The sequence below is a fragment of the Macrobrachium rosenbergii genome, chromosome 15 (assembly GCF_040412425.1).
Source record: "Macrobrachium rosenbergii isolate ZJJX-2024 chromosome 15, ASM4041242v1, whole genome shotgun sequence".
In the NCBI taxonomy this organism is placed as follows: domain Eukaryota; kingdom Metazoa; phylum Arthropoda; class Malacostraca; order Decapoda; family Palaemonidae; genus Macrobrachium; species Macrobrachium rosenbergii.
The window spans coordinates 36,547,621-36,557,620 of record NC_089755.1 but is presented as its reverse complement, the minus strand read 5'-3'; the positions used below and the strand labels follow the sequence as shown (position 1 = coordinate 36,557,620).

Sequence of the window (10,000 nt, the reverse complement as noted above, 5' to 3'; positions counted from 1 at the left end):
CCGGTTTCAGTTTTATTTCTAAGCCTTCATTGGTGTCATGAAAATAAAATTGAGTTCAAATTTAGGACTATAGTTTATACATACATACATACTGTATACATATATATGTATGTGTATACATACATATATATTTATATATATATATGTGTGTATATACTCGTATATATACATAATATTAATATATATGTGTGTTTGTCTGTGTATATACATACATAAATGTAATATATTATTGTGTCTGTATATATATAAATATATATATATATATTTTTATATATATATATATATATATATATATGTATATGTATGTACTATATTTCATATATATATATACATATATATATATATCTTATAAAATTCAACATCTTTACAATAACATGTAGTGGGGACGAAATAATATCACAATGTATATACCCTTCGAAAAATAAATAAATAAATAAATAAATATGTTTGGGCATATGGCTTTCCGTTATCGGTTGTCTCAGCCATTACCCGTCACCAGGTGCCGAATCAGGTCACTGACTCCGAGTTGGCACTGGTCATCTGATTTTGTCTGGGAATTCTCATAAAACGCATCGAATTCAATAATTCTCTTCTTCAAAGGCGGGTTCAATGAGGGCTTTCGTGATACGTGTGTTTGTTTGGGTCGCCCTGCAACGCGAAGTATCATGATCAGTATTATGATAGTTGTTAGTAGTAGTAGCGGGAATATTAATAGTATCATTATTAATTAGCTGTCAGGTTTGATCATGGCAGTGACTCCGTTTAGTTTTTTTTTTTGCTCATGAGCCGTCCACTTCTAGGAGAAATGCTGATATGCTGAAAATTATTATTATTATATATATTACGGAAACTTGTTGGCGCGCTTTGCAGGTGCTGGGACTCCTGACTACTGTCTACCCCCTCCTGATCCCTACCCTACCCACTACCACCCGGGGCCGGACAAAACAGGTTTCTGTGGGGTGGGTGTGGCTGTGTCATGTCTTCCTACTGTCACCGGGGGAGGGAAAAACAAGATCAGATCCACTGGATTTTTATTATTATTATTATTATTATTATTATTATTATTATTATTACTAGTATTATTATTATTATTATGTTATTATATTAACAAAAAACATGGACATTCATTTGTCCGTCTTATCAACTTTTTCATTTACAAAAAGCAATGTTAGTTATTAGCCACATTAAAAACCTCAACGTTTGTCCTTCAATAATCTGCCGTGAATAAATAGCGTAAACTGGACGTATTTATTTAGAATTGTTTTATGCTGTTTCCCTTGAAAACCACTACGATTCACAACGCTTGGAAGGAAAGTAGACATAGAACAATGGTTAAAAAATAAACACCTACGCTGAAGGAGATTCACAAAAACTTTTATTCTTGTCCGTTTTAGAACATTTATAAAAGAAAAAAACAAGTAAAAAATGCGCCAAGGTTTCTTCGGCGCAATCTGAGTTTTTTTACAGTCGCTGCAGTGTATAATCAAGGCCACCGAAAATAGTATATCTTCAGTGATCTCGGTATAATGATGTATGAGCCGCGGCCCATGAAACTTTAACCAAGACTCGGTGGTGGCCTATCCTTTATCGTTGCAGAAGAGCACCAATTATGTCTATCTTTTACCCTTAATATAAAATAAAAACTACTGAGCTAGGGCTGCAATTTGGTATGTTTGATGATTGGAGGGTGGATGATCAACATGTAATTTGCAGCCTCTGGCCTCCCAGCTCAATTTAAGATCTGAGGGCGGACAGAAAAAGTGTGGAAAGAATAAAAATGCGGACGGACAGACCAAACAATAGTTTCTACAAACAAAAAATCCAGTACTATCAGTTTAAAGCAGAATCGTTACCTCACGTACTGTAGATTCCAGTCTGTTTATTTTTTTTTTTTTTTACACATTACGAACACTATCACATTCATGTGCAAAAGTAACGTAGATTGCAAGCCACATTCTCTGCTCGAGTTGTGCAAAATCATTATCAGTCGCTTATAGGTAATTAGAAACATTGCTTTTATTAGTTTTCTGTAAAAAAAAAAAAACTATTGAGATGGCTAGATCGCTGCAAATTGGTATTCTGATCATCCATCCTCCAATCATCAAACATACCAAATTGCAGCCTTCTAGCATCAGTAGTTTTTATTTTATTTAAGATGAAAGCTAGCCATGATCGCGCATCTGGCTCCGCTAAAGGTACCAGCAACACATGCTACCACCGGGCCGTGGCTGAAAGTTTCATGGGCCGCGGCTGAGAGTTTAATGGGTCATGGCTGAGAGTTTCATAGAGCAATATACGCTGTACAGAAAACTCGATTGCGCCGAACAAACTTCGGCGCATTTTTTACTTGTTTCAATGATTCACTACATGACTCAGAGTATACCTAGCCATTGAGCTTTGAATTATTCACTACTCTGTGAATTCACTATATTTTTTAAAATGCAGTAATTTGCCACGATAAAATAGGGATATGCAAAATAGGCAATTCTTGTAATTATTATTTGTCTTATTTCAAACGTGGTGAATCATAATACTTGTTACTTTTTTTGTCAATAAACTATGTTCTGGTTGCCATCAGGTATTTTTAAGTATTTTTCATGAATCATCGGCGCATTTTTACTTGTTAGTTTTCTGTAAAAGAAAACTATCGTGCCGGCTTTGTCTGTCCGTCCGCACTTTATTCTTTCCGCGCTTTTTTTCTGTCCGCTCTCGGATCTTAAAAACTTGAGCTGGAGGGCTGCAAATTGATATGTTGATCATCGACACACCAGGTGCCGTCTGGCCTCAGTGGATTTTATTTTTATTTAAAGTTTAAAGTTACCCATAATCGTGCTTCTGGCAGCGATATAGAGATGAGCCACCACCGGGCCGCGGTTAAAGTTTCTGGGTCGCGGCTCTTACCTGGCGATATACCGAGACCACCGAAGATAGATCTGTTTCCGGGCCTTGATTATATGCTGCCTTGGCGGCGCAATACAAAACTCGATTGCGTCGAAGAAACTTCGGCGCATTTTTTTTTACTTCTTTTTATCCTGTTGACTTTCTGATGATTACTGTTTCGGAGGTCCAAACCAGGCCTCTTATTCACTTACACGTAATTATCACAGCGTGATTATGACAAAAGGCCAGGTGTTGGGATAACTCCAACTTAATATATGAAATTAGATTCGAGTTTCAGCCCAGGTTCTCTTATAGATAAATATAATGTTTGCCTAACCATATATAGCTGATTTGTGTATGGGGAATCTTGACAGAATTCTAAACGAACTTAAAAGTATGGATTTCCGATATGTTTTTTATTGTAATTTAGTTATAAAGCTTTGTTGCTTTGTATCACTGTTAAGCAAATAAGCAATCGTTTACCATAATACATTTTCAATATACGTTCAGCTAGGTCTATCTCTCTCAAAATGGTACCATGTAATTTACACTCTCTCACTCACCACTATTCCCACCTCTCTCTCTCACCACTCTCTCTCTCTCTCTCTCTCTCTCTCTCTCTCTCTCTCTCTCTCTCAAACATAAACACACACGCACACAAATGGCACCATTGATAATTAACCCCCAAACTGATTCATATAATCTGTACTCTCTCTCTCTCTCTCTCTCTCTCTCTCTCTCTCTCTAGCACACACAAACAGACAGAAATCATTATAAATTATTCCATAAAAATTGATAAGCATCATGAACGGTGTGCACTCTCTCTCTCTCTCTCTCTCTCTCTCTCTCTCTCTCCTCCTCCTCCTCCTCCTCCTCCTCTCTTTCTCATGCTCTCCCCTCCCCCTCCTCCTCCTCTACCTCCCTCCCACCTCCCCTACCTCATGCTCCTCTCTCCTCTCCTCTCCTTCTCCCCTCCTCCCCTCCTCCTCTTTTGCTCCTTTTCCTCCTATTTTTCCCTCACATAGGTTGCCCGTTAAGACAATAGCACAGGTGTGACACACATTCATGTAGCTGAATAATATAAATTATCGATAACTGAGGCCACTTTGTAATCACCTTCTCTCTTCAGAAATTGAAAACACATAGAAACTCAGTGAACAGGTGTAATAATATATATATATATATATACATATATATATATATATATATATATATATATATATATGTATATATACTACATATATATATACATATACACATATATGTATATATACATATATATATATTATATGTTTATAAGTATTGTGTTTTATTGTGTTTATTATTGTGTATGTTTATGTGTGCGCTCGTATATACGTGCTAACTTTCTACGCATTCGTTCATTTGAGTGTTGGCCGCATACAGTACATGGTACATATACAAATTATGATTTTTCTGTACCTGTCATTATTGATGGTACAATCAGAACATCACATCAGGTAAAGCACAAACTATCCTGAGTTTATTTGTAAGATAGTAAGTGCTTTATGTAATGCAGATTGCGTTCGGGCCTTTATTGATCCATTTGCAATAACACAGGAAATGATAACATTGTTTTTTCAATGGTAATAACAGGCATAACATACTTTAGTTTACAGAGATTTCAGAATTAAGGTAGAGGGGAATATAGCTTTTATATTATGGTATATTATGTAATATTATAAAATATATTACTTCAGTTTCATGGTGTTGGCAAAAATAAATCAGATGGGAATCCATCGCTAGCCCCTTTTCCTATTTATAAACATGACTGTTGAAACCAGTAACCTAAACATATTTATAAACAACATTTACCGAACGTAACCTGGTTAGAGTGACATAGAGGTTTAAACCTGTTTATTTTTCTTTAATCTCTAAATAAGGCACATTTGTAGTCCCAGACACCCAGACGTTGATGATCGAATACTCACCCCCATTTCAAATGGGAAGCGAAAGAGCTTTGATCAGAATATCCTTAGGATAAATGGTGAAAACATAAAGCAAGTGTGACTGACAGGTAGGCTGCTTCGAGTAAATAGAATTTCTGAAGCGGAAAATTTAAGGGGCTTTGTCAGTGACGGTAGAAGAGAGCGGTATTACTATTTTGAAATTTATCATTTTGTTCTTGTTTTCTTCGGCGTTTCCTTGTTTCCTGGGAAGACAAGTTAAAAATGCGCCGAAGTTTCTTCGGCGCAATCGAGTTTTCTATTCAGCCGCTACAGCGTATAATCTAGGCCACTGAAAATAGGTCCAGCTTTCGGTGGTCGCGGTATAATGCTGTATGAGCTGCGGCTCATGAAGCTTTAACCACGGCCTTGTGGTGGCTGTCTATATCGTTGCCAGAAGCACATTTATGGCTAACTTTAACCTTAAATAAAACTAAAACTACTGAGGCTAGAGGGTTGCAATTTGGTATGACCGATGATTGGAGGGTGGATGATCAACATACCAATTTGCAGCCCTCTAGCCCCAGTGTTTTTTAAGATCTGAGGGCGGAGAGAAAAAAGTGCGAACGGGCAGACAAAGCCGGCACAATAATTTTCTTTTACAGAAAACTAAAAAGGTAATATTAAAATTTATATCCATGTGCATTTATTTTCTGTTGAAATAAATATCCTAATTTTTGTAATCTTAATTTGTCCCTCTTTAAGATCATTAGTTTATTGTGAATTTTTCGTTGCTAGAAGCAAAAAAAATTTTTTTCTTTTAATTAGAATAGAAATGCAAGATCACTCATTTTTCCAATTTTATGAAGTACATATTATTATTATTATTATTATTATTATTATTATTATTATTATTATTATTATTATTATTATTATTATTATTATTATTAAAGGAATATTCTATTATTATTATTATTATTATTATTATTATTATTATTATTATTATTATTATTATGCAGTAGGAGAACACATTTATAATGGACTAGCAAAAATGGATATAAACATTCAGAGGCCGCTTCCAAACTAAATATGTTAAGTAATTACTATGCACATACAATATACATAATATAGGACAAAGGTAAAGGGATCAGCTACAAAGGAAATGTCAATGTCACGCATAGTAATTATATACGCGATTTATTAAAAGTTGTTTGCTTCGTGCCTTCGGCTCCCCTTTCGTTCCTTTTAACTGTACCTCCTTTCATATTCTCTTTCTGCCATCTTACTTTCCACCCTCTCGTAACAATTAATTCATAGTGCAACTGCGAGGTTTTCCTCCTGTTACACCTTTTAAACCTTTTACTGTCAATTTCCGTCTCAGCGCTGAATGACCTCATTGGTCCCAGCTTTTGTCCTTGGGCTTAAATTCTCTCTTCAATTCATTTCTGTTTAGAACTTGAATCCACATAACCTAATCTCACGATTACATCTGTATTGGTATCGTTACCATTTCTATTACAATTTCCTTTACTGTAATTGTCATTATTGTAATTGTGCCTATTACTATCACAGCATAGTCGAGACGACACGACACAGTGGTATGGGACCCACTTCTTAACGTGGAAGGCTGACCAGACGTCATCAAAAATAGAATGAGAGAGAGAGAGGCAGAGATAATAACAACACAGAAATTATTCATCAAATTCCCTCTCACGTCTGCGGTTCCAGCTTTCATTTCAACAATAAAGGTATTTCTGAATATTTTGTCTGATGAGTGGTTTCTTTTTATTGATTATATATAGATAATGCTTTGACTTATTTTCTTTTTTTACTTGTGGAGGAAAACAAGTTCTTCATGATAACATTTTAAAACTTCATTAAATCGTTAATTGGCCATTAGTGTGTATTTTGTAGGTGTAGGTCACATTACATCGTAAATCTTATTACAGTAATTTATTTTGTTTTCTTCCGTGATTACAGTTCATGAACATTTCTCTAGATTCATAATATCATAATTAATAAACTTACTGATTAACCAAGAACAAGAAAATGACCATATATATTTTTGCAAGGAAATGAATCATTTGTGACTGTATATATTTTTACTTCTTTCTTATTTTCATTATATGTCAGTTACCAACAAACAAAAAAAGAACTTAAGCATAAAATAATGATTTCCCGGAAGCAGGTAAGTCGCACATACTTAGTAAATCGCTGTAAATTACCATAATACAGATAATACCCAAAACTTGATTGCCATTTCATGGAAGAATGGCCGTAAGCCATTGTCATTTCGAAAGGAATAATGATCCCCTCTTTGTGCTGGAATGTCATTATTTCCTAGATCCCAGGCAGCTAAGCTTCCCGCATTAATTGGTACATCATCATCATAAAAGCTCGTTTCCTTTTTATGAGTTTGCCCATTCCTTTTAGTTTGAAAAAAAAAAAAAATTTTTTCGCCTGGTGGTTGCTCAAAATTTACTTGCACACCCACACACACACAGAGAGAGAGAGAGAGAGAGAGAGAGAGAGAGAGAGAGAATGAGGGCGTGGGTGTTAGGGGTGGGGGGTGACTTGCATGTATAATAACGCGTGGCCGTCTGTCTTTTCAGAGAGAGAGAGAGAGACAGAGATAAAGAGGAGGGTTTAGAAGAACATTTGCTCATAATTCTTGTCCCTTTTTGAGAGAGAGAGATTACAAATAATATATACTTTTCAGTATTATATTCTCGTTTCCTTTCTTTTGTATAGCCCATTTTCCCCTGGGTGTTTTTCTACAACCTATACGGCGGGGGGGAGAAAGAGAGAAAGAGACAGACAGGCAGACAGACAGCAGATATATAACGAATAGTAGTCATTTTTTCTATTTTTCATTTTCGTTCTATTTGAAATATATGTGGATGTTTTTCTTTTTGTATATGTTCAGCAATACAGTAGCTGTGACCAGCAAGTCAAAAGGTTTCATTATCACGCCTTGGCACACAACCGATCAACAGTGTGAAAAGCTTATTTCTCCCGGATTCACCTCCATAAACATGAACAAATAACGGTGAGAAATCTTATTTCTCATCATGTACCTTATACATGCTTACACAAAAACAAAAACACACACACAAGGTCAAATCATTGTCTCGCACAGATTTCCGTACCAAAACACAGTTAAACGTTGTCCAAAAATCCTTAAATCTCACCAACTCCTTTGTATTAAAAACAAGTGAAGGTCAAGAAAATGTTAATCTCTCATCCTGTTCCTCTCATACATTGGCTAACCCCTCAACCTTCCCCCCCCCCTCCCCACCCCACCATCCCCCGCCTTTAAATTCGGAGGGTGCAGACGGAGGGTGATAAATGGTAAATTATGAACAAATACTGACTGGAAGTGCAACTGACCTTCGCAAAAAGCACTTCCGGTGAACGACGAATGACCTTTCCCGCCCCCTGTAATGAAGCCATTAAACTCGCTGTTGGTTTTAAGAGAGAGAGAGAGAGGGAGGGAGAGAGAGAGAGAGAGAGAGAGAGAGAGAGAGAGAGAGATGGACGAATGCCATAAGGCAAAGGTTAACGAATTGCAAACAATAGGAATGTACCTGAATGAGATGAATCTTTGATTGCGCAAACATGGCGGGTTATATTTTTTTCTTTCCATTTTTCACTCGTTGTCCAAGTTCCGGCACGTGTTCTTCAAGTTGCCGAAATAGATCTCTCATTTATGATCTGGTGAGTCATGTTATGGCTTGATTCTGTCGTGTTTTCTTTTTTTTATGTACATAGTGTGCTTCCTTCATCTGAGCATAATAATAATAATAATAATAATAATAATAATAATAATAATAATAATAATAATACTGTAACAAAATAGTCAACGATCTTCTATTTGTAATAAAATATAAAGTTGGATTTTATTTCTTAATAGTCAGTTGAATTTTTTGCGAAGCCGTTTTGAAGTAATAATAATAATAATAATAATAATAATAATAATACTGTAACAAAATAGTCAACAATCTTCCATCTGTAATACAATATGAAGTAGGATTTTATTGCATGATAGTCAATTAACTTTTTTGCGAAGCCGTTTTGAAACAATAATAATAATAATAATAATAATAATAATAATAATAATTATTATTATTATTATTATTATTATTATTATTATTATTATTATTATTATTATTATTATTATTAAATTCTCGTTCTGTGGTTACTGCTGACCACAGCTTGACCGATAAATTCAAGCCTATTAGATTGCAAGTCTACGAATAGCTTGAAAATTTAATGAGTACGTTAAACTGATGTGTCACCGTCAGCGGAAGTCACTCCTGGGTTACGCAGGAATGTGGAGGAAAGGCTCGCACCCTCACGCCGTGTGTTGAATCATATGTTGAATACCAGGCATTTAGACAGAAATATTTCTTTGGACGTCAGTTGGTTTTCGTAAGTTTAATTTTCAATTTTTCCTTTTTTTAGTTTTATGTAAAAGAAAACTATTGTGCCGGCTTTGTCTGTCCGTCCGCACTTTTTTCTGTCCGCACTTTTTCTGTCCTCCCTCAGATCTTAAAAACTACTGAGGCTAGAGGGCTGCAAAATGGTAAGTTGATCATCCACCCTCCAATCATCAATCATACCAAATTGCAGCCCTCTAGCCTCAGTGGTTTTTATTTTATTTAACGTTAAAGTTAGCCATAATCTTGCTTGTGGCAACGATATAGGATAAGCCACCACCGGCCGCGGTTAAAATTTCTTGGTCCGCGGCTCATACAGCATTATACCGAGACCACCGAAAGATAGATCTATTTTCGGTGGCCTTGATTATACGCTGTAGCGGCTGTACAGAAAACTCGATTGCGCCGAAGAGACTTCGGCGCATTTTTTATTTGTTCAAGTTCGTTAATCATTTTTCGTCTGTTTCCATATTCATTAGCTATTATTTTTTTTTTATTTGTGCCCTTTAATTCATTAGCCATCTTGTTTTGTCATATCGGTTATTCACTTTATGTTTGAATCTTTATATAAAAATAAACTCCATTCTGTGGTTGCTGTCTTTTCTGTAATCTGCCCTCTAACTGCCTTACTTTTTATATGAATGACTTGGTTTTCTGAAACAATTATACCACTTCGGTTATAAAAATATAGTTTAATTAGTTCCTTTTAAGCTCAAACCTTTATTTTCACCTTTTTTTCAATATTTGCCATTCATTTCATTTGTAAATAGTTTTAGT

General features: G+C 35.4%; 1 long non-coding RNA gene across 1 annotated transcript in view; it reads left to right on the top strand.

Moving 5' to 3' along the window:
* LOC136846557 (uncharacterized) overlaps nt 1-6,527 on the top strand; it is a 329,941-nt gene extending 323,414 nt beyond the window's left edge. The window contains exon 7 of the long non-coding RNA XR_010855444.1: nt 6,357-6,527. This is a non-coding gene — a long non-coding RNA (uncharacterized lncRNA). The remainder of the gene's footprint in view (nt 1-6,356) is intronic.
* Nucleotides 6,528-10,000: the final 3,473 nt, after the last annotated feature.